We start from the raw sequence: 26,156 nt of genomic DNA, 5'->3' as shown, positions 1-26,156 counted from the left end.
GTGTGTTATATTGGTCGATTTCTGTATGATGAATCATCCCTCAATTCTTGAGATGAAGCCTACTTGATCATGGTGAATTATCATGATCATTTTGATGTATTCTTGGATTCAGTTTTCGACAAATTTGTTGAGTATTTTTGCATCGATATTCATAAAAGAAATTGGTATAAAGTTCTCTTTCTTTGTTGGTGTTTGTGTGATTTTGGTATCAGTGTAACTCTGCTTTCAAAGAGCAAATTGGGTAGTTTTCCTTCTTTTTCTATTTTGTGGAATATATTGAAGAGTAATGGTATTAGCTCTTCTTTGAAGGCGTGATTAATTTTTGCATTATTCCCATCTGCTCCTGGGCTTTCTTTGGTTGGGAGACTTTTAATGACAGCTTCTTTTACTTTAGGGGTTATGGAACTGTTTAGATGGTTTATCTGATCCTGATTTAACTTTGGCATTTGGTATCTATCAGAAACTTGTCCTTTTCATCCAGATTTTCCAGTTATTTGGAATATAGGCCTTTGTAGTAGAATCTGATAATTTTTTGAAATTCCTCAGTTTCTGTTTGTACTGGCTAGTTTTGTGTCAACTTGACAGAGCTGGATTTATCACAGAGAAAGGAGCTTCAGTTGAGGAAATGCCTCCATGAGATCCAACTGTAAGGCATTTTCTTAATTAGTGATCAAGGGGGAAAGGCCCTTTGTGTGTGGTGCCATCTCTGGGCTGATAGTCTTGGGTTCTATAAGAGAGCAGACTGAGCAAGCCAGAGGAGGCAAGCCAGTAAAGAATATCCCTCCATGGCTTCTGCATCAGCTCCTGCTTTCTGACCTGTTTGAGTTCCAGTCCTGACTTCCTTTGGTGATGAACAGCAGCATGGAAGTGTAAGCCGAGTAAACCCTTTGCTCCCCAACTTGCTTCTTGGTCATGATGTTTGTGCAGGAATAGAAACCCTGACTAAGACACTGTTGTCCTACCTCCTTTTTCATTTCTGATTTTGTTCATTTGGATTGTATTTTTGTGTTTTCTGGTGAGTCTGGCCACTGGATTATCTATCTTACTGACATTCTCAAAAAAACAGCTCTTGGTGTTGTTGATGCTTCATATTTTCTTTTGTTTCTATTTCGTTGATTTCAACCCTGAGGATAATTATTTCCTGTTATCTACTCCTCTTGGGTGTATTTGTTTCTTTTTGTTCTAGAGGTTTCAGGTATGCTGTTAGGCTCCTAGGATAATCTCTCTAAAGTGACATTTGGAGTCACTCAGAGTTATGTGTTTTCCTCTTAGCACTGTTTTCATTTTTTCCCAAAAGTTTGGGTAAGTTTTTTCTTTATTTTCATAAAATTTTAAAAAATATTTAATTTCTTTCTTTATTTTTCCTTGTCCAATTATCGATGAGCAGGGTATTGTTCAGCTTCCATGTGTAGGTGGGCTTTCTGTTGTCTTTGCTTGTATTGAAGACCAGCCTTAGTCCATGGTGATTTATTAGGGTACATAGGATTGTTTTAATCTTCTTGTATCTGATGAGGCTTGTTTTGTGACCAATTCTATGGCTAATTTTGTAGAAGTTACTATAGGGTGCCGAGAAGAAGGTACATCAATTTGTTTTAGAATGAAATATTCTATAGATTTGGAAATGTCAAATACATTTTGTCCATTACTTTTGTTAGTTTCAATGTGTCTCTGTTTAGTATCCATTTTCATGATCTGTCAATTGATGATGGTTCGGGATTGAAGTCTCTGACTATTGTTTTGTGATGTGCAATATGTGCTTTGAGCTTTAATATATTTTTAAAAATTAATGTGGATACCCTTGTTTTTGGAGCATAGATTTTCAGAATTGAGAGTTCATCTTGGTAGATTTTTCCCTTAACCAGTATGAAGTGTCCTTTCTTATCGTTTTTGGTAACTTTTGGTTGAAATTAGATTTTCTTCAATATTAGAATAGAATAGAATATTAGAGTGGCTGCTTCAATTTGTTTGTTTGGACAATTTGCTTCGAAATTGATTTTCCAGCCTTTTCTCTGAGGTAGTGTCTGTCTTTGATACTAAGGTACATTTCTTGTATGCAGTAAAGTGCTGGGTTTTATCTTTTGTAGGCCTGTTTTGTGGAAAGATATTGTGTAAATTTGGATTCATCATGGGATATCTTAGTTTCTCCATTTATTGTAATTGGGAATTTTACTGGGCATAGAAGCTGTGCTGGCATTTGTGTCCTCTTAGGGTCACTATTACATGTGCCCTGGATATTCTAGCTTTTATAGTCTCTGTTGAGATGTCTGTTTCAATTCTGATAGGTCTGCCTTTATATGTTACTTTACCTTTTCCTCTTATGACATTTAATATTGTTTGTTTGCTTTCTGCATTTGTTGTTTTGACTGTCATATGTCAGGAGAAATTTATTTTCTGGTCCAATCTCTTTGGGGTTTTGTAGGTCTCCTGTATGTTCTTGGGCATCTATTTCTTTAGGTTAGGGAAGTTTTCTTCTATAATCTTGTTGAAGATTTTTACTGGCCCTTTAATTTGGGAATCGTTGCTCACTTCTATACCTATTACCCTTAGGTTTGTTCTTTTCAATGTGTTCTGGATTTCCTGAATGTTTGGGTTTAGAAGCTTTTTGCATTCTGTATTTTCATTGACTGTTGAGTCAATGTTTTCTATGACATTTTCTGCCCTTGGGATTCTCTCTTTTATCTATATTCTATTGGTGATGGTTGTAGCTATCACTCCTGATCTCTTGCCAAGTTTTTCTTTCTCCAGAGATGTCTCCCTTTGTGATTTCTGTATTGTTTCTCTTTCCTTTTTTAGATAATGGATGGTTTTTGCAAGTTACTTCACCTGTTTGATTGTGTTTTCCTATGATTCTTTAAGGAGTTTTTGTGTTTCTTATTTAAGTGCTTCTACCTATTTACCTGTGCCCTCCTATATTTCTTTAGGGGAGTTATTTATGTCCTTCTTAAAGTCCTCTATCATCATCATGAGATGTGATTTTTCAATCAGGGTCTTGCATTTCCAGTAGGTTGGGATACCCAGGCTTGCCGTGGTGGGAGTACTGGGTTCTGATGATGCCAAATAGACTTGTTTTCTGTTGCTTATGTTCTTTCTTTTGCTCTCACTATCTGGTTATCTCTGTTGCAGGCTGGTATTACTGTCTCTGACTGTGGCTTTTCCCTTCTGCATGCCTGTGTGTAAGTATTCCTGGAAGACCAGTTTTCTCTGGGAAGAATTTGTTTTTGGAGTATTGTGGTACAGGGTGAGCTCTGGGTGCAGACAGAACCTGGATGGATACTGTACCTGGCTGTTACTTGCTTTCTGTGACCTGATGACTTTGGGTGGGTCCCTCTTGGGCCAGGAGTTTGAGCAGAAATGGTGATCTTACGAATGTTCACAGGTATTTTGGCATTCCTGGGCATTCAGCTCTCTCCCAGACATATTTGGGTATTGAGTGATGTTGCATAGGATCAACTTCATGGGCTGTGACACAGGAGGAGTTTTTGGTACAGATGGAATCCAGAAGGAATCAGTCCATGTTTTCCCATTTTGTATTGTCTTTTAGGTTATTTTTTTTTTAAATTGTGTCTTCTAAAGTAGAGAAACAAGGAGGAAGGCCATGTGAGGATATTTGAATCTCACTTAGATGGGGGAACAAAATATTCATGGAGGCAGATGGAGTGAAGGAACTTTGTAACTTTGTAGAGAGTGGACTGGGGGAAGGTGTGGGTTTTAGGATCAGGTAAGAGAATGGACATGAGAGATGTCAAGCTACATGCAGGATAGGGTGTAGTCTCCAGAATAGCTCAGACGCCTCTCAGGAGGTAGCAGTGTCTTCAAGAAGAACAGCAGCAGTGGATGTACAATAGCGTGATATAAGGAGGAAGGCTGCACCCTAGGTAATCTCCTTAGTGGCAGCAAGGTCAAGGTCTGGATCAGCCTGCTTCAGGCTGGGGGGGGGGTTACAATTTGCCACCTGTTATTAATATTTAAAAAAAGCTGGACTGAGGCATAAAATTTATTTCTGCTCTATAATCCTGCCTGGGAGTTATGGTGGCTGTCTGGTCCGCCTGTCTTAGGAAATCTTTGATCTTCCCGAACCATCCAAATGTCATCTTGGAGGCTAAGTGTAGTGTGCTTGTGTTTATTTCACACAAAACATGGCTAGCATGTGTAACTGTTGTTTCGGTGCCCAATACGATCCTTTTTCTTTTTCTTCCCATGGAGCTCCATACCAAGCGGTGTTCCTCCAGCGTTTTTCTGTCATTCCTCAGGTCTCTGTTCGGACATCAGACTGTTGGAAGTTGACCCGCTGCTCACATGGACCTGGTTTCACCTGGTTGGCAAGCCAGGGGTGATAAGAGAGGGAAACTAGGAGGTCAAGAGAAAAATGTAGCTAAGTCAAGGTTCCTAATCAAAGCTCAAATGTTTAATAGCAAATGTTCCTATAAACGGGGGCGGGGGTGTGAGGTGGGTGGGTGGGGGACGCCCATTCCGCCAATCCATTCTTCCAGCCTGGAACCAGCTTCAGGTGAAGATGTGAAGGATAGGGTGTAGTCTCTGGAATAGCTCAGCAGCCTCTCAGCAGGTAGTAGTGTCTTGATGGAGAACAGAGGCAGTGGCTGAACAATAGAGTGATCTAGGGAAGAAGACTCCACCCTAGGTAATCTCCTTAGTGGCAGCAAGATCAAGTTCTGGTTCGGCCTGCTTCAGGCTTGGAGGGCGGGGGGGGGGGGCTACACAATAATATTGGGAGATTGTGCCACCTCACTCTCACTAATGTATAGGTCATTGAAACAGAAACTAAATAGAGACACAGTGAAACTAAGAGAGGTTATGAAACAAATGGATTGAATAGATATATTCAGATTATTTCACCCTAAATCAAAAGAATATACCTTCTTCTCAGGACCTCATTGTGCCTTCTCTAAAATGACCATATAATCTGTAACAGAACAAAGCTCAAACAATACAAGATTGAAATAATGCCATGTATTTTATCAGATCAGCTTGGACTAAGGCTAGTCTTCCATAACAACCAGAAAACAGAAAACTTATATGCCCATGGAAACTTAACAACACTCTACCTAGTGAGAAATTGGTTATGGAAGAAATAAAGAAAGTAATTAGGTGCCTAGTCCTTTCTGCTGGGGCAGATTCTTGGCTGGTCTACTCCAGTGAAGACACCATTTTCTGATCCATCCTAGACAACCTGATATACACAGAGCAGTTGAGGATCTACTGCACTCAGAGTAGTTGAGGATTGGCTAAACTCAGAGAAGTTGTACATCATCTTGAATGCTCCATTGAAGACCCAACAGTCCTAAGGCCTCCCAGGAGTTCTACTGAATCCAGTGCAACAGATCAGCATCTTCTCTACCCCTGTGAAGAGCTCCCAAGTTGGAGGCCAACACAAGGTGGTCTGCTATAGCCAAGAGTGCAGGAGACCTGAAGTATCCCAGGGACAAAAGAGGCAAACTCCAGACAGTCACCAGACCAACAAACACCAGGGATATCCAGATGGCAAAAGGCAAATGCAAGACAATCAACAACAGAAGCCAGTATACGTGGGCATCATCAGAACACAGTTCCCTCACAACAGCAAGCCCTGAATACAACAGACCTGAATAATCAGAAAGGTGACACAAAATCATGTCTCATGAAAATAATAGATTCCCTGCTTATTGGATCTGAAAACGTTTTCAACAAAATCATAGAAGAAAACTTCCCAAACCTAAAGAAAGAGTTGGCCATAAAGGTACAAGAACCCTATAGTACACCAAATAATGGGACCTGAAAAGAAAATCCCCCTTTAACATAATAATCACTACACAAAAAGCACAGAAAAAAAAAACAATATTAAAAGATTAAAGGGAAAAGGGCCAAGGGACATTCAAAGGTAGACCTATCAGAATTGCACAAGACTTTTCAGTACAGACTATGAAAGCCAGAGGAGCCTGGTCAGGGGTCATGCAGAATCTAAGAGAACACAAATAACAGGTCAGTCTACTAGAGGCGAAAAAACACTCAATCAAGATATATGAAGAAATCAAAATATTCTAGGTCAAAATCATACTATATACCAGCCCAGCCCCACAGAGGATCCTAGAAGGAAAACATCAACACAAGGAAGGCACCTGCACCAAAGAAAGGAGAAGATATTAAGCATCTGACAACCACACCAAAAGGAGAGAACCACAAGCACAGAAAGCCATCCATAAAAACAAACATATCAGGAACCAACACTCATCTCTCTTTAATATCTCTGAATATTAATGGACTCAACTAACCTATAAAGAAACATAAGCTAACAGATTGGATATGCAAACAAGAGCCAGTATTTTGTTGCATAGAACAAACACATCTCAATAACAAAGACAGGCACTATCTCAGAGTAAAAGGATGAAAAAAGCTTTCCCAAGAAATGGTCTCAGGAAAGAAGCAGGAGTTGCCATCCTATCATCCAATAAAATAGAATTTCAACCAAAATATATCAAGTGTGATGATGGATACATCAAGTGGAAAATCCACTAAGAAAAATTGTCAATTCTGAACATGTTTGCTCCAAATGCAAGAGTACCAATATTCATAAAAGAAACTTCACTAAAGCTCAAAACCTGCATTGAACACCACAGAATAATAGTGGGAGACTTCAATACACCACTCTTGACAATCGACAGGTCATTGAAACAGAAACTAAAGAGAGACATGGTGAAACAAAGAGAGGTTATGAACCAAATGAATTGAACAGGTAGCTACAGAACATTTTACCCTAAAACAAAAGAATCAATCCATCAATCCAGACAACATACACTAACTTGCATGTGAAACCAACACACATACACACACACAGACACACACACAGACACACATAGACACACACACACACACACACACACACACACACACACACACATATATACAACAAAGGACTACCTGGTCTGGCTTCATTGAGAGAAGATGAATGTAACTCTCGAGAAACTTGAGGCACCAGGGATTAGGGATATCAGAGGGCTCCTGCAGTTGGAGGTTGGAAGTTGGTGGATTTGAAGAATGGAGGAAGAATGGTATGAGGAATTGTGGGAGGGAGGACTGGGAGGAGGGTAAGGACTGGATTGTTTAAAAAGTGAAGTTAATAATTAAAAATAAAAAAGTAAAAATTTTAAAATAAAATAAAATGCCCTGCAGCCAGATCTTATGGAGGCATTTTCTGAATTGAAGTTCCCTCCTTTAAGAAAAGTTGTGTCAAGTTGATATAAAACTATTATGTTATATAATATTATATAATACAATTAAATTATGGGTAAGGGTCATCACTTGTGTATGGAGGACAAAAAGAACTCTGTGGGGAGTTATTACTCCTTTCTGCTTTATGGATGATATGCAAAGAACTCATTACCTCCCACTTGCAAAGCAGGTGCCTATATTTGCTGTGCCAGCTATTGATTTTAACATTTTTTCCAACTTGAAGAAGGGCACTTTCAAAGTCATGTTAGGAGGCTACTCTGGTGGTCTCTACACTGTACTGGCTAGCCAATGGTAATAAGAAATGACCCTCTGCTGTTACACAATTGTAGCTGAGGAGAAATAAAAGTATTTTTCTCAGTGTGAGGGTTTGGGCAATGTATTTATGTGTGATTGCCAGGGAAGAACACACAGACAATAAAAGGATAGCAAATCTTATTCTTCCCTGGCATAATTAATAAGTTTAGCCTAGGGTAGGATTATCAATAAGAGGGCTGATTCCATCCACACTCTGAGAGGGTGTCAGAGGTTTTGAATTTTCTAAATTCCACTGGTTTATGGTCTGAATTCCTTCATTGGATTAATGTGAGAAGAGGAATACACCATCAGAGATGCTATTGGCACCTGCAGAAAGTTTCATTTCTTTCCCTCACAATTTATTTTTTTATTCATATTACATCCCAATTGCAGCCCCTCCCTTCTCTCCTCCTATCCTAGTCTTCCCTGAAAATGTGGACCTTACAGCTACTATCCATTTGTTGTGGATTGCCCTGTTGCTGTTTTTATTTTGATGCTAATTCTGCTTACCCAATAGGAGGCTGCCTGTAACAAGGAGTGAAATACTCAGGTGAGTTCAGGTGAAACTTCCTCTAATGAACAAAGATTTCAAGGAATCAATCACTGGGTGAATAGGCAGAACTTCCTGGTTGGAGAAAGGAAGAGGAGAAGCAGGAGAGAGGTCTTTTGAATGGGAGAGTGAATGGAGGACATATGTAGGTACCATATGTTCCATATGTTCTTCTTCCACGAGAGTATCAGAGGATCTTATCCAGCACAGTGAGCAACAGGTATTTATGTTAACACTGGCTTCAAACTTCATTTTTTAAAGGTGTTGCTGGAGGTGCAATAGGATACAGGTTAACTGCTGCTGGGTCCACTGAGGTTTGACAGCGAAATATGTGGGGGACTAGAAACTTTGAATAAGGCAGTTGTCCACAGTTTTCAAAAGCTCCTTCAGGCAAGAGGGATAGGGTTTAAAATAATAGAACAGAAGGCTGTACACAGTCCAGTACTGCATCAGGCTAGAGGAATAGGGTTTAAAATAATAAAATAAAAATAAAAATAAAAATAAAAATAAAAATAAAAATAAAATAAAATAAAATAAAATAAAATAAAATAAAGGAAAATGGATTTTGAAACTCTCCCAGAGACAGAGAGAAAATCGGGGGATGCCCTGCTCTATACTATCTGGCCCCTACAGGAGACACACTTAGATTTGGTTACATCAAGTTCTCTACATTCTCTGTGTTGTTTGTGTTTGGTGCACCAATATTTGTTCATGTGTCAATTCATGTCTCTCTTTGTTTCGTTGTATGGATGACTGTTTTTTGTGTTATCTGTTGGAAAATAAAAATGGCTAAGACTTTATCTGCTGGTTCAGCAGAGCCTGAGACTGGATCACACTTTAGCCAAGAATCAAACACAGCAGGGGAGCCACTGCTGAAAAAAATGCTTTTAAAGAAAGGGAGTCTGTAGCTTCTTAGTGTTAAGGCAAAAAAGCTGATAGTTGTTTTTTTCCTAGAAAAATCTCTGGAATCATGTTTATTTTGTTTAGCAAAAGACAAAGTGCTTTTTTGTCTTATAATTATAGCTTTAAAAACTAAAATTCTTTGAGTGGTCTAAATTTATAAGACCCTTGTGGCCTCTGCATTTGGTTTTTTACTGGTCTTTAATGTGTAACATTAGTAACAAGACAGCTTTAATTGGTAACTCAAGTTTGGAGTCTTTCAAACAGGTTGCATAAAGCAGGCAAAAATGTAGGTCTCTAAGGATACTTCTAGTTGAGATAATATTTAATGTGATTCTTATCATAAAAGGTAGACTTAAAGATAAGATTTAAAACAATGACTCTTTAATGAAGCATTAAAATTTGCACTGTCATGCATTCACAGATATAAAATGGCAGCCAAAATTTCATAACATGATAGTAATGCTTCTAATATTGATTTTAAAGATGATAAATTGTTTTAAAATTGGGTTTTGCTTTCCCAAGTTTGGAGATAATATCCTAATGTTGCAAAAGAAACTTAAAATTATGGTTAAAACTGCCAGTGTTCCATTGAATGCCGCTTGCAGTTTGATCGCAAATTTAAGATTTTCTACTCACCCATATGTTGTTAATTAAGATTATTACAAGAGTAATAATCTTATGAGAGCACTAATTCAGCTCTCTGTGGCCATAAAGCCATACAAAGCTCAGAGAAGGCTCAGAGAGGCTTATTGTGACTTTCTTTTGTTTTGCAAATGGTATGCCTAAGGAAGTTCTTGAAACTTGCCTCTCCCTGCCTCCAGGGGAATTTCTCTTTAGCAAAAGAACACTGTTGCAGATCTATCCAGATGTTGTTCTAATGAAGTTCCAATTCAAAGTTTATAAAAGGTCAACCAGACAGTAGGACTTATAAAGGCAATACAATCTGGCTTGCCTACTTCATGTAAAGTTATTATAGGTTTAAAGGTTTGCTTTTTCCTTTGCATCTTGATAATTGTAAAGGGTTTGCTTCTAGTGAACTGGTAATCACTGAAAAATTTTGCCTCTAGGTATGGTTAATAGAGCTTTATATTATGTAAGAAAAATTTTTATTGTCTCTGCTTTAATACAAGAAGCTAGGAGTTTGAATCTTTCACTGTATATTGTTTCCTAAGTGGAAAGCTTTTCACTAGCTAATGCCTCTCAGGGGAAGTTTACTTCAAATATTTGCTCTCACACAATGAGCTTTACAGTTCTGGGGAGTAGCTGTTGCTCCAGAAATGATTCAGAGGCAATATCTTTTTAATATTTAGTGTATTAGTTATACTATAAAATTGTGGTACAGAAAATCTAGAACAAAAATTTGATTTGCTTCAAAATTTTATTTTCAAAAGCTTCCAGAAGATGGTAATTGGCTAAGGCCTCACCTTAAGTTCTTAAAGTGCCTTAAACTTTTGTCGGATGTTATCTTGAGAGACACAAATTAACTGGTAAAGAACAAAAGGCTTTGCAGAAGATAAATGAAGCTTTTATAATTATCAATTATAGTCAATGGTAATTAAATATTAGCTGCTTATTTCAGTTATGGTTATTAAATGTGCCCACAGCAATTCTTTAGCAAGAGAATACATTAATGTAAAATCATCTTTCTTTGCCTCAAAGTAAAGTTTTAACATCTGATTAAGGCTGCTGGGGTGCTAATAAAGAATTGTAAGATAAATTCATATATTTAAAAAACCTAAAACAAAAAAATTGTGTTCTAAAAAAGTGACAAAGTATCTGTTCCTTGTTCCAAACAGCAATGAATTTGGTTATTGCAGAATATTGATATTTGGCCTATTACATACCATCATTTTAAATAAAATTGATAATCATCATCCTAATGATAAGTTAAAGATTGTTTTTATGCATGCTTTTTTACCGTCTATAAATTTATGCATGCATCCTAATTACTGTTTTTAAAAACAGCCCTTCTATGGGAGAAAAGTATACGTGAATTGGATCACATGCTTATTCTTTTGAGTTTCCTCCTGCTTCAGCACAGATAATTAAATGTGTGCTGTAGATGGTGTTTTAAAATGTTGAATAACCAAGCTTTAATTTGTATATTAATAGTCAACATTATATTTCAGAGCTTACAATTGCTTAAAATTGTTCATCCCTCAGATATTATAAATTCTCAAATTTGCAATGGTTTGTGCATATATACCTCATAAGAAAAAAATGCAGCTCTTTTTTAAGAATACTTTTTTTGGACATTTAAGAATTTGTCCTGGATTGCCTGGACATGAACCCTTAAGTCAGTGCCATGCTGGATTTATATCTCAGGCAGATTACAGGCCTTACGTAAGAATAATCTTGTTCTTTACATAATCAAAACAGTATTGGCTGAAGATAATATTTATGTAGCTTTAGAGAATGTGCATATCAAATTGTAAAGAAAAGAATTTGTTCTTGATGTCCTCAGATTCTAACTGTTTCCACATAATGGTATTAATTCTCGAGGACTTATACTTAATCAATTGCTGCAAATGAATGTTCTTATTTCTAATTAATAAAAACTAAATTATGCACATGTGACTATTAATAACTTTTCATGCTTTTTAGTTACAACTGCTCTTCAAGGGAAACAACTGAAAGTGTCGTCACTGCCCATGTTATATTAAAACTACCCATAACAGTCAAGTATTTGAGATGTTTCTTCAACAATTTAATAATTCTCAAAGACAAGGTATTAAATTATAGCTTCTTAAAAAACAAAGAAGGGGAGGAATTATATCCCTTTGCACATTATTTAAATGATATTTTCATTTAAGAATTTTGAAATTTGGATGTCAAAGAACTTAATAAATGCCTTACAGTATCTTAAAACTAGACATAATCATGTCTAGGTGAGATGAAAATGATCTACTTATTGGCATATAGATTGATCATTAATAGCTACCCTACTGAGGAAAGGGGAAAGCTTAGATTCTCTCCACAGAATGCTGAAGAAGCATGACAACTGTCAGAATATTTTGTGTGACAAAGTGACCTGTAAGTTTGCTTAGTGCCCTGACTGTGGTGACAAGGAAGCTGAATTGGGTATATGTTTTTGACCCACCTTTGCTTGCTGTTGTCCCAAATTGGACAGGCTAAGATGCCTTGCTTCAAGCTTTTTAACCTTATGGAACATAGAACGTTAGAGACCATGGAATCTGATTTAGAAAGATTAGTCATAAGAAAGAGTTATAATGATTCTTCTCTTTCCTTCAATGTGACATGTTATTGTAACTCAATCTTAGACTGGTCTAGTAATATTTCCAATATAACAGATTCCTATTGAAGACAGCTAAAAATCTTAAATAACTAGCAAAGTTAATTTGGAGCATAGCCTCCACTTTCAGAGAATCTCCAGCATTTTTGCTACTTCTTAAAGCCAGCTCCCCCACACGAGGAGGTCAGAGTCTGAGCTTGATCATTGCTAATTTGCAACTGAATAAAGTACCTAGGCTTCCACAAAGAAACTTTTTTCCTGTTGCTTTCCAACTATCTAAACTTTGTTTTTCAAGCAAGTCTGTCTCTCCTTATAGCCTGATTTCAGCAAGTGTGCAGCCTCGCCTCCAGCAAGCACAGGTGGCAGAAAATAATCAATATTAAGAAGCATATTCAGTATATATTTGTGGCGTTCGTCTGATTTGAGAATAAGGTGTGCTATGAGGCCTGGACAATCAATGACAGGCAACCAGATTTCAATGCCAGATCAATCTAAGACAGAGGTATATGGTGAGAGGCTGTGGTTTGTTAATAATATACCACAGAGCCATGTTTGTGTAAAATAAACAAAAAAGCTGCATATATTCTCCTTGATGGATAAGAATGGCTTGGAAAATCTTAGATCCTAAAACAGATGCGACCACCAGCCACCAAAACTCCCAGGCAGGACTAGGGAGCATAAATAAATCTTATGTCTCAGTCCAGCTATTTTTATTATACATTTAGGGAGGAATTGTAGCCTCCCCCAGCATGAACTGGGCTGGCACAAACCTTGTCGCAACTGAGGTGGTGCCACCTGTGGTACAGCTTTCTGACTTGGCTGGCTCCTTTTTGAAGTGACAACTGCCCTGAGATTCTGCTACCTGCCGAGAGGCTGAACCTGTCTTCCTGAGACATTCATGAGTAAGCAACCAGCCTGGTGACCAAGTGCTGACAAAATGACTCCAGGTACCAAGAGTGGAATGGGGGGGAAATATGCCTTCCCCCTTATAAGAACGGTCTCTTAGTACATTTGCAGGCCTTGAATAGACACGTGTCATGGTCTCCATTAATTTCTCTCTCAGTCTAAGTCTCTTTCAGCTCCAGCCTTACTCCCAGGTATAAGTAGTTCATGTAGGCCGTGGGCTGGCATACAAAACAAAGTGATAAAATTCAGAAATGACTGTTGGGTCCAACTCGACCAGCAAGGAAAACGCAACCACAGGTTCTTCTCAAAGCAGTTTACTCAGGCAGCTTCTCTCTTCAAATCCCCCGTGCTTCGGGGTACAAGCGTTTTTATCCACTCAAGCCACAACCATGCCTCAAACAATCACCACAGGTCACATCACTTCACCAGGCAGGCTTGCTCAGCCAATCAGGGATTAAGGGTGAGCCATCCACTTACTGCCTGGCATAGATTTCTGTCTGGCTGGCCAGGGAGTCCAGAATGGCTTCCCACAGATGAAAAAGGAAGAACCCCTAAAGATCTTGGCTATAGACAAGAAGAAAGAGACAAAATAGGATGAAAAGATAGGTGATCTATATATCTGTGTACACGAAGACAGCTCTAGAAAAAGCTGACATTTAAATGTCTATATGTAGCCAATAACAACTATTGGGTATAAAATTCTCATGACTTGTTACCTACAATCCTTTAAGATGTCATGAATAGAAATTTATATTTTTTTTTTTGGTTATATGATCAAAGTAACCACTAAGGAAAAACAATTGTCTTTCTTTATTGATATTCATTAATTAATTTTTGCACCTTACACCTTTCATATGAAGTTCTTTACAGAGCTATGTGTAGGTTGTAAGGTTGAAACATTGCAGAATGAAAGAGGAGGAAGACAGGCCTGACAATATTATGGGACCTTCCATTACATCTCCTTGATTGATTTTATCTCAACTACATTGAAGCTGTTTCCTCAAAAGACTTGCTTCCAGGACATTTGCAGAACACCTAGCTTCTCCATCTAGCCATTCAGAATGTTATAATCAGGATGTCAGCTAAGCTATGAATTTTCTCAACACATAGAGTCTGGAACGCAAATGATGCCAATTAGCCCTCCATTGACAAAACTAATTTTCCTATTTCCTTTTTGACCTACATAAGGGAATTCTTTTCCCTAATTCAGCTAAAAGCTAGCAAAAGAATTTTGTTGTTCCAGGCACTTAATTTGGGATAGATGGTTCTTACTATTTTATAAAATATAGATATATTTCCATTTTAAGGGAAAATTCACAAACGTGGCTTGGGACTGAGAGGAAATTGAGGAGCATAGAATAACGGATTTTTACCTTTCCTTTCTTCTTCTCTATCCTTCCTTTTTAGGTAAAGGAAGGGGAAATGGGAGTGGAAAAGAAGAGATATAGTAATATATGAATTAGAGGAATAGAAAAATAGGTATAGGTTATGAATTTTACTCTTAAACAAAACATTGTATAGCCATATCTTACCCTGCAGAAATCTTTATGATTAGTCCAAATTATTTATAACTCTACATTGGTACAGAATTTAAAGATTATTTAGACCTGTGCCGCATTTTTTAAATGGGGTTATTTGATTTTCTGAAGTCCAGTTTCTTGGGTTCTTTGCATATATTGGATATTAGTCCCCTATCACATTTAGGATTCGTAAAAATCCTTTCCAAACCTGATAGTGGCCTTTTTGTCTTATTGTGTCTTTTGCCTTTGCAATTTTATTAAGTCAGATTTGTTGATTCTTGATCTTACAGGACAAGCCATTGGTGTTCTGGTTAGGAATTTTTCCCCTGTGCCCATATCTTTGAGGCTTTCTATCACTTTCTCCTCTATAAGATTTAGTGTCTGTTGTTTTATGTGTAGTTTCTGTAAGCATGTAAAACCAGTCTGACAGTTCCTCAGAAAAGTGAACATAGTACCACTGGAAGATCCATCAATACCTCTCCTGGCATATATCCAGAAGATGTTCCAACTGGTAAAAATAACACAAGCTCTACTATGTTCACAGTAGCCTTATTTACGATAGCAAGAAGCTGGAAAGATCCCAGCTATCCCTCAACAGAGGAATGGATTCAGAAAGTGTGGTACATTTACACAATGGAGTACTACTCAGCAATTAAAAATATTCATGAAATTCTTAGGCAAATGGATTGATCTGGAAGATATCATCCTGAGTTAGGTAATCCAGTCACAAAAGAACTTACATGGTATGCACTCACTGATAAGTGGATATTAGCCCAGAAACTTAGAATACCCAAGATACAACGAGAAAAACACATGAAAATTAAGAAGATGGAAGACCAAAGTGTGGATAATTGTCTCTCCTTACAACGGGGAAAAATACGCATGGAAGGAGTTACAGAGACAAAATTTGGAGCTGAGATGGAAGGAAGGACTGTGCAGAGACTGTCCCATCCAGGAATCCATCCCTTAATTAACCACCAAACGAAGACACGATTACAGATGCCAGCAAGATTTTGCTGATGTGACTCTGATATAGCTGTCATTTTTTAGGCTATACCAGTGCATGGCAAATACAGAAGTGGATGCTCAGAGACATCTATTGAATGGAACACAAGGTCCTTAATGGGGGAGCTAGAGAAAATACCCAAGGAGCTGAAGGGGTCTATAATCCAATAGGAGAAATAGCAATATGAACTAACCATTACCCCTGAGCTCGTGTCTCTAGGTGCATATGTAGAACATGATGGCCTAATTGGACATCATTAGGAGGAGAGGCCTTTGGCCTTGCATAGGTTATATGCACCAATACAGGGGAATTCCAAGGCCAGGAAGTGGGAGTGGGTGGGTTGGGGAGCAGGGCACAGGGGTAGGGGATATAAGGGACTTTCAGGATAGCATTTGAATTGTAAAGAAAGAAAATATCTAATAAAACTATTGTTTGAATGAATAAAAAAGAATGTCAAGATTGATATATATTTAAGGTTTTCATTGTTGTGAATTTCTTATATTGATACAAAATTTGAAATTAATATTGTTACCCATTGATAGGCAATGAGCCTATGCAACTTATCTGAGAACACAAGGCTTAGACCAAGTTCTTCTAATAACCTCCATTACAAACTTTTTAGCATAATTAAGTAGCACAAGTTAAAGACCAGATAGTAAACTCACGACTACATTATATTCTGATTTAATTATTATAAAGAGTTTTCAATTTACTCAAATAGACATGACTAGGAACAGTTAGGTTTCACAGTTCAGATATATTTTACATAATCTTCAAAAGTGTCAGAAACACACAGAATATGACATTTAAGGCCATTTCCTTATTAAAGATCATTTGACTAGTGCCATCTGTGCTCCTGGCAACTCCCCCTTTTTGGTTCAAAGAAAAAACTGAGCAACAAAGGAGTTTCTTCAGTTGTGGCAAGATACCTACTGGGCAAGAATTGCCCTAATTCATCTATTGACAAAAATACTGTGTTGGAAAGTGACACACTATGTGAAACAATCAACTGATAGCTCTTACAAGAGAGGGAAACAAGTCCTTCATAATTCTGCTTTACATAGGTCTGTCTGATGATCCTGGGTCAGCACACCAAAGACTGATATTCCAACATTTTGAGGAATGAAGGTAGTCAACTGTCTCTACACATTAGTAATTGCAGGTAATGTTTAAGTTGTTCTCATATTCTGACAAGGTTGTAGACTAGTTCTAGTGCCATACTCAACTCAAGTTGTTTAACATCGAGAGAGATGATATAGATTTGAGGGGATAGTTTTCACATGGTAATCCAAGCTAAAACCACAACATAATTCAGGTATAATATTGTAAGTACTTTAAGTTTACATAGATGGTAGAGTGCTTCATCTAAATTCACAAATATGATCGTCTGAGTGTATCTCATACTTTATAATTCACATAATTGTAATGGTTGTGGTCAATTTATATCTTAGAGAAAAGAGGCTATTTTTGGACAAAATCGGGAAAATGTTGTGGATGGCTGTCGGGCTGTGGGTGTGTTCGAGAGAGTAGTAGGAGAGTTCCCGAGTCCCACCAGAGATCAGGTGGTCTGGGTGTGTGGACACTAGAGGACTGCCAGATGCTTTTCACGGGGACCTGGATGGGTATCTGGCTGTGTTAAGTCACTGACCCCACATTGTGGATGGTGGACAAGAGGCAGCCTCAGATACCAGGTTCTCAGCCTCCAGCATTGCATGTGGACATGGCAGAGGAACTGAGAACAGAATAGGGGCCCTGGGGTGGCACTTGGCCCCAGAAATAAGGGAAGAGGGGAGAGGGAGAGGCAGGTGCCACACAGGCGAGAGTCCTTAGTCCGGTCCTTGGCTGCTCCATAGGAAGGTCTTCTGTCAGGAGTTTAGACATGGCTTGTTAGGAGAAAGCCTATCCCATTGTTCAAGCATGCTGGGCCTTGATAGTCAGAGACAGTCTATGATTTTAGAGCTTTATTGGAGAAATGCAGGGGGAAAGAGAAAAGGTAGAAAGAGAGAGAGACTGGTCATTGCTATAGGCAAGAAGGGGTCAAGCAGCCCGTCTTATAATAGGCTAGCTATCTTGCTGTTGCTAGATTAGTTTGAGGAGGAGTCTAGCCAGCATGCCAAAAGCTTGGGACATTGTCTACCTGACTGCTAGCCACACGCTTTTGAAGGCTGTGGGTTTTGAACCTTTGTCAGGTGCCAGGGCTCCAGGAGACATGATCGAACTCCTTCTGACCCATGTAGGTGGAAATTACTACCCTTCGGGTCACCCTGGGGTTCAAGCCCTCAGCTTGACTGGAGATCAGGCTGTCTGTGCATAGCTCATTGCCTTACAGGTGGCCCTGGTGCTGTTTGTAGTCTGATGTTAATTCTGCATCCCCAAGAGGGGCTACCTCAATTATTAGTAGATCACATGTGAACCTTCTCCCCATACTAACTGGTCAAATAAATGGTGGAGCCTGTGATTGGCAGTAGAAGGGATAGTTGGGGATGGAAGGTTTAGAGAGTGGAAGGAGTTTAGGGCATGATAGAGAAGAAGGACAGAGAAAGAAAAGGTAGAAGGAACATGGAACAGAACCACATGGCTTGGAGAAGCTGCAAGTAGCAAGGGATCTATCTCATACCTAGGGAATAGATTGGTATAGTGGTAGATCTCCCCAATCTAAGCACACGGAATATAAACATAACAACTGAGTTGTGTGTTATCTACATGGGCTTATTGGGGTTGAAAATTTACTGCAATATGAATTGACAGTCATTGGTAATTAATATCTCTCAATATCAATGTACTCAACTCCCCAATACAAAGTCACAGGCTAACAGAATGTGTGTGAATATAGGATCCATCTTTCTGCTACACAGAAGAAATACACTTCAGCAACAAAGATAGACATTACCTCAGAGTAAATGGCTAGGACAAGTGTTTTCAAGTGAATGTACCCAAGAACCAAGCTGGAGCAGCCATTCTAATATCTAAAAAAACAGACTTCCAACAAAAATGAATCCAGAGATTGGAAACGACTTTTCATACTCATCCAAGAATAAAAAACTTCAAGATGATATCTCAATACTGAAATCCATTCCCTAAATGCAAGCGCCCCACATTTATAAAAGAATCATTACTAGCATTTAAATCACACATCAAACTCCACATATTAATAGTGCAATACTATCACATCACTCCTACTACTGGGTATGCTATTTAGACAGAAACTCAACAGAGAAATAATGAAACAAACAGATGTTAGAATGACCTGTCCAGCAGGTCCAGTTATTCGAGGGTCTCAAGGAGACCTTCTCCTAAGAACCAAATAGGGGGAGAGAGAGAGACAAGAACCTTGTGCAATGAACGACACACAAAAGCAGTCTGAGTAGCATCATGGTCTCACTGTATTTAGCAAGGCTCAAGGCTTAAATGCACAAGCAAAAGGGGAAGTACTTCTCAGCAGGAGGGATGGGGTAGTGGAAATTTTTCTTTTGGCAACTACATGGGAAAGCAGGAACTTAGTGGTATCAGGGTACATCTTGTGGTCAGGACATCCAGCACTGACTTAGGGCTGGAAAAATCTGTGGCTGTTCTCAGAGCAGTCTGTCGGTGGCCCTCTTTTGACCCCCTTTTCTTGTTGGGGGGAGAGGCCCAATACAGAGATCAGGACAATAGTGTTGTCTTAATAGCTCCCAACATTAGAACTCAAAAGAGAGAAAAGCACCTGGGTAGCTAGGGTGCAGGGTCGGCTGACACTCGCTAGCTACCCACAACACCCGCCACAGGATCTTAAGACATCTGGTGAGTGGAACACAGCTTCTGCTCCAATCCAATTGCACGCGGGACCTGAGATTGCATTAGTTAGGGAAGCAGAAACCGGCCTGAGTAGGGCCACAGGCCTCATCCGGCCGGATCAGCACCAGGGGAGCTAGAGCGCAGGGTCGGCTGACACCAGCCAGCTACCCACGACCCCCACCACAGGATTTTGAGACTGCTGGTGAGTGGAACACAGCTTCTGCTCCAGTCCAATCACGCGGGACCTGAGACTGCTCTGGTTGGGGAGAGAGAAATCCGGCCTACATAGGGCCACAAGCCTCTTCTGGTCAGAAAAGCACCTGGGTAGCTAGGGCGCAGGGTCGGCTGACACTCGCCAGCTACCCACAACACCCGCCACAGGATCTTAAGACTTCTGGTGAGTGGAACACAGCTTCTGCTCCAATCCAATTGAGCGCGGGACCTGAGACTGCATTAGTTAGGGAAGCAGAAAACCGGCCTGAGTAGGACCACAGGCCTCTTCCGGCTGGACCAGCACCGGGGTACCGCCAGCTACCCAGGACCCCCGCCACAGGATTTTGAGACTGCTGGTGAGTGGAACACAGCTTCTGCTCCAATCTTTAAACAGTGACAACGACAACAACTAACCCCAGAGATTACCAGATGGCGAAAGGTAAACGTAAGAATCTTACTAACATAAACCAAGACCACTCACCATCATCAGAACCCAGCACTCCCACTTCGCCCAGTCCAGGGCACCCCAACACACCGGAAAAGCTAGACACGGATCTAAAAGCATATCTCCTGATGATGGTAGAGGACTTCAAGAAGGACTTTAATAACACACTTAAAGAAATACAAAGGAACACTGGTAAACAGGTAGAAGACAGTAAAGAGGAAGCACAAAAATCCCTTAAAGAATTGCAGGAGAACACTGCTAAAGAGTTACAAATCCAGCCGGGCGTGGTGGCGCACGCCTTTAATCCCAGCATTCGGGAGGCAGAGGCAGGCGGATTTCTGAGTTCGAGGCCAGCCTGGTCTACAGAGTGAGTTCCAGGACAGCCAGGGCTATACAGAGAAACCCTGTCTCGAAAAACCAAAAAAAAAAAAAAAAAAAAAAAAGAGTTACAAATCCTTAACGAAAAACAGGATAACCTAATCAAACAGGTAGAAGTCCTTAATGAAAAACAGGAAAACACATCCAAACAGATGATGGAAATGACAAAACCATACTAGACCTAAAAAGGGAAGTAGACACAATAAAGAAAACCCAAAATGAGGCAACACTGGAGATAGAAACCCTAGGAAAGAAATCTGGATCCATAGATACGAGCATCAGCAACAGAATACAAGAGATGGAAGAGAGAATCTCGGGTGCAGAAGATTCCATAGAGAACATCGGCACAACAATCAAAGATGTTCTAACCGGTAAGAAGGACACATGCTCCACTGTTTATAGCAGCCTTATTTATAATAGCCAGAAGTTGGAAAGAACCCAGATGCCCCTCAACAGAGGAATGGATTCAGAAAATGTGGTACATTTACACAATGGAGTACTCCTCAGCTATTAAAAAGAATGAATTTATGAATTTCCTAGGCAAATGGATGGACCTGTGAAAGACTCTAAGACTCCCAAAGGGAGACACTCACTCAAGCCTTGGGGCAGCCGCGCACCCAAGAAGACACTGAGACCGAACTTAAGATGTATAGAGAGTAAGATTTAATACAGCAACGACAAGAAAGCACATAAAAAGCACATATACCAGATATCTGGGGTCGAAACTCATGCAGCCAGCAAGGTGCAGAGGAGATTCGGCGACTAGCCCAAATTTTCACAGGCTTTTATAGGAAATAGCCAGGGGAAAAGTACAAGTTTTACGTCACCAAGGGGCTTTGCCAAGGGGCTTTACATAACCAAGGGGTCGTGTCCTATATTTTGGCAATGTACTCGATCTATTGGAACATTCTGGGGTAGTACCAGGAGGCCCCTATCTCAAAAATGTTCTTGGAACAGTCCTCAGTTAGGAGGGGTAGGACTAGGTTTGTTCCAGAAGACCCCTTATCTAAAAAATGTTCCCGGAGCAGTTTCCAATTGGGAGGGGGTACCTTGGGGTAAAAAGTTCAGGTGTGTTCCGGGAACAATCTCCAGATGGGAGGGGTAAGAGGACCCTGAGCTGAAGAGTTCATGGAGAGTTCAGCTTTTCTTCTTTCATTCCCCCCTTCTTTTAGTAACAAGCTCTAATCTTAGAGCGGGGTACCGGCTTCCTGAAGGACCCGATATTGTTGCCTTAATACCATAACTTGCACTGCATTTATTCTTTCTCTAATAAAAGCCACTAACTTATTAAGAATGCAGGGGCCGAAAGTGAGCAAAAGCATAAGTGTAATTAAGGGTCCTGCTATGGAGGAGAGGAGAGTGGTAAGCCAAGGGGACCTATTAAACCAGCTTTCGAACCATCCTTGTTGGCTTTCTCTTTCTCTTTTACGCATATCTAGGCGTTCTCTAAGTCTGGCCATAGAGTCTTTGATTACTCCTGAATGATCAACATAAAAACAACATTCTTCTTTTAGGGCAGCACAAAGTCCTCCTTCTTTAAGGAATAATAAGTCTAATCCCCTCCTATTTTGCAGCACTACTTCAGACAGGGAAGTTAAAGATTCTTCTAATTTAGTTATAGACTGTTCTATAGTTCTAAGATCAATATCCATAGCTGTACGTAATTCTTCATAGTATTGGGGGGTCTGAATTAAGGCAGCGGTCCCTGTACCTACTCCCGCTGCTACTCCCAATCCCAAAAGTACTGCCAGAGTTAAGGTAATGGACTCTCTTTTCCAGCGGACCCGATGATCAAACTTGTCTAAAAAGGAGCTATCATCATGATACAGGAGTCTAGGAATAAGCTGAACTAAAATGCAGAAGTCTTTGGAACTATTAAAAACAGATATAGATACACAAGGAGTGAGACCGGTATTACAAGCCCATACTGTGTCTATGGGGGGCACCAGATACTGACCACTTTTGCTAGGCTGGATGTTCTGGGTCTGATTACAAAGGTGCCGTTTATCCTGAGGCGCCTGGCCTAAACAGAGTCCACTTCCTGAAACTGCTTCCAGAGTCAGCTTTCTGTTTTCTCCCCAAAGGCATTGAGAATGATCTGAAGTAGTATTATAAGTCCTGATCTGAGCAATTCCTTCATAATAAGGGGGCCTAGAGGCATAGCATAACCAACATGATTGAGTCATATTAGGATTAGTCCTATTCAACACCAAAAAAGCTCCTTGGACTAGACTGACCAGACGCCTCTCTGTGTCTAGGGGCGGTGGGGAAACTAAGGTCGGTAGGGAAGGTCTCACTGTTTTGGGCTGTGGAGTTGGTGGAGCTGGTACTATTGGGGGACCCTGTTCTGTAAGGACTTTATTGGGCCCGATGGGTGTTATCGCCAATTCTTTCACAGTCAGCCTGATTGTAAAAATGAACCCAGGGTCTCTCGGTGGACTGGATACACGCCAACCCCACTTATTTCCTTTAAGCCAACTTAAGCGTTTTTGTTTCCCTTTTTCAGTGAATTTTATAAGTAGGGGGTTGCAGTATTTACCTTTGCATGGTCCTGGGGGGCTGTTTTCAGTAGCACACCCATAAGCTCCTACGGCGGCCTCATCTGAATCCAGGACATAATGGAGGTCGCCATCGTTTGGGTATTTATGGGGATCTCTTTCTCCTTGATATGGCTTATCATAACCACTACCTCGCTTAACCGTGATTAGGTCCCAGGCAGAGGAAGGCTTCCAGTAGGCTTCCCCTGTTGTTTCACATGTCCATTTACCACAAAAATAATCTGATGCCCCCCCACATTTTTGTTGAAGCTCTTTGTTTTGACCCTGACCAGGGCAAACATAAAACTGTGCAGCTCTAAGATTAGCTCAGTAGAACTGCCCTGAACACCCATATGCGTTCCCTATTCCACCTGGAACACACCGCTGTTCAGGGGGTGGGTTACTAAGATCAGTATGGTCGGGGAGGTCCCAATTGGGAGATCCTGCTACTAACTTACAAATGTCAGGTGTGAGATCAGGCCACCAAGTCCAAGGGGGAAGGACTGCAGTGATTGCCCATACAATGTTTCCCTCCCCATTAAGCACTTCCCATGACTGTTGAATCGGGGCATGAGGGTTGTCGTTCCCTAGGCTTAGGGTGGCCCCCACGACAGAAGCGAAGTTTAAGAGGATTGTCAGTAGTTGCCATCGTCCAGTTGTCTTCATGGTTGTCTCTACCCTGGCTGGGAGCCTTCTTGACGTGGGAGGCGTGGATCCAGGTGGCGTTTCCGTCTACCTTTACTGCCGTTGGAGTTGTTAACAGTACCAAATAAGGTCCTTTCCACCGAGGCTCAAGAGTGCTGGTGCGATGTCTTCTGACAAGGACCGAATCTCTAACCTGGAACCCGTGGGGCACTAACGTAGTCCCCGGTGCATAAGCTTCTTTGATCTGATCCCAGATCTGTGTTCTGACAACCTCCAAGGCCTTTAAATGGGTAAACAGAGCAGAGGGTGAGGAAGAGTCAACACAGGGATCCAATATCCTGCTAGACTTAGTCAAGGGGGGGGGGCGGTCCCCCATGTAGAATTTCATAAGAAGTAAGACCGAAACGTCCAGGTGTGTTTCGGACTCTGAGAAGCACAAAGGGAAGGAGGGTCACCCAGTCTTTACCGCCAGTCTCAATAACTAATTTAGTTAGGGTCTGGGCATGATGCAGGTGCACGTAGATCAGATCTCTGGCTGGAACTGGTGAGATGTCCTTGGGGTATCCAGCTCGTTCACTGTAACCAGTTGTGACCAGACTTTTTTCTGTACCACCTGCAAGCCCTTTTAACTTAGTATACAGAGCATTATTAACAACATAGGTTTAAACACATTATTTAAAACAGTAATGGGCATAGGAGTTTCATAAAGGATTTTAAACAGAGTAAAACTGAATCAAGAGATAGGGCATAGGGAAGGAACACCAAGTCTGTGCCAGTCTCCACGATTAATTTTATCAAGGTCTGTCTTAGAGTTTTAAACTAATTTTTATCTATCCTGAGCTCTGAGGTCTATACACACAATGTAATTTTTGACCTCTGAATACTTGGCCACACCCTGACTTACCTGGGCAACAGGATTATTGTTCTTTGGGATGCCTGTTTGGCGGTTAGATCTGCCATCTGATTTCTTCTGTTCACAGCATCTTAGGTCTTTTTCTGCAAATGTCAACAGCTTTCTTTGTCTGTATATTGTTCCATACAGTGGCAAAAGCATACCTGCTGTCAGTGTAGACTTTTCTTGTTGTCAACTTTCTGGGCTGAAGTCCCTTTAGGGAGGCTGCTGGCCTAGATCACTTGCTTTTTGTCCACCGCTGCACTGCTGTCCCCGCCTTCTGCTTACCTTTAACCATGAGGCTACTGCCATCCGTGTACCAGTTCAAACTTTCAAAACCCCACGGGCTACTCCAGCCCGCTCATCAGCATATAGGGTAAAAGGCTTAGTCAGATCTGGCAAAGCCAGAGCGGGGGCTGCAAGCAGGGCTGCCTTTATGCTGTCAAAGGCTTTTTGGTGTTCCTCAGTCCAGGTGAATGGAACTTTTTTTTTTTTTTCTGCAAAAGCCCGCCGTCCCCAGAAACTCACATACTTGGCGCGGGGTGGTGGGGGTTGGGATCAGCATCACAGTCTTTTTTCTGGCCTCGGTGAGCCACCGCTTTTCGTCTCGGAGCTGAGCTTTCTTAGCCGATACCCGGTACCCCAACTCACCCAGTTCATTCAGGAGCTTCTAGGAGGGCCAGAATTTTTTCTCTGCCCTCAGCCAACTGCAGGGCTTGGGTTAGCACCAAGAGTTCAGCCTTCTGAGCCGAAGTTCCTTCTGCCAGAATGTCAGAGCAGTGATGAGTAGGTGAAGACTCAGCAGGTTAGCAGGGGAAGCGAAGGTCACTTGTTCTGTCAACAAAAAGCTCTAATAATGTGTCCATCAGTCAGGGAAACAATTGGATCATGTGTCCCTGATCAAAAGCCATCATGTGCAGACAAGCAGGCCATCTCTCAGTCACCAGGTCTAATTTTTTCAAGTGCCACTGGTCTTTTAGGGTCCCAATCTCTGAGTAAGAACCTCTTTGGCAATACTTTTGTTCTCAGTCACATTTAGGAGTCCCAAAGTTGGGACAACATTAGGGCAGTCTCAATAGCATCTAAGGCCATCCAAGGTTGTTCTTTTATTTTTTATACGAAGGGCTGTTTATCTTTTTAATTCAGCAAAACCTGGAATCTACAGTCTGCAAAGGCCTGCAGTGTCCAGGAACCTTTTAAACTTGCTTTGCATTGGTTAGTGGAGGAATATGAAACACAGTCTCTTTTTAGCTGCTTCAACAGGTAGACCACCGGTCTCTTTTAAGGACTCAGCTTCTGTGTTAGCACCCCTTCTGCTATTTCTTTACTTTTAGCCACGAGCAGGTGAAGGGTTTGGTCATGAGGGGGGCTCCTCTTCTTTTTGTTAGGACAGTCTCTCACCCAGTGCTCTTCTCTTCTCAACAGTAAACACTTTGATCTTTAGCCAAAGGCTTTCTTTTGTTGCCAGGTACTAGGTTTTCTAGTCTCCCTGACTTTTGTGACCAGCATTTTTTTACAGATCATTTCTAAGTGCTAGTATTATTAGCAAGTGTCACTTTGCTAGGTTCTAGTCTTTGTCATTTATCTCTCTTTGCTCCTGTTTTTTAACTGTAATG

The 26,156-nt window shown here is 40.6% G+C and overlaps 1 pseudogene; it reads right to left on the bottom strand.

The window, feature by feature from the left end:
* Positions 1-1,942: 1,942 nt before the first annotated feature.
* The window catches only part of LOC147003519 (histone acetyltransferase KAT6B-like), a 44,194-nt pseudogene continuing 19,980 nt past the window's right edge, over positions 1,943-26,156 (bottom strand).

The sequence above is a fragment of the Mus caroli genome, unplaced genomic scaffold, assembly GCF_978045245.1.
Source record: "Mus caroli unplaced genomic scaffold, Mus_caroli_1 scaffold_8, whole genome shotgun sequence".
Classification (NCBI taxonomy): domain Eukaryota; kingdom Metazoa; phylum Chordata; class Mammalia; order Rodentia; family Muridae; genus Mus; species Mus caroli.
This window is presented reverse-complemented; position numbering and strand designations above follow the sequence as displayed.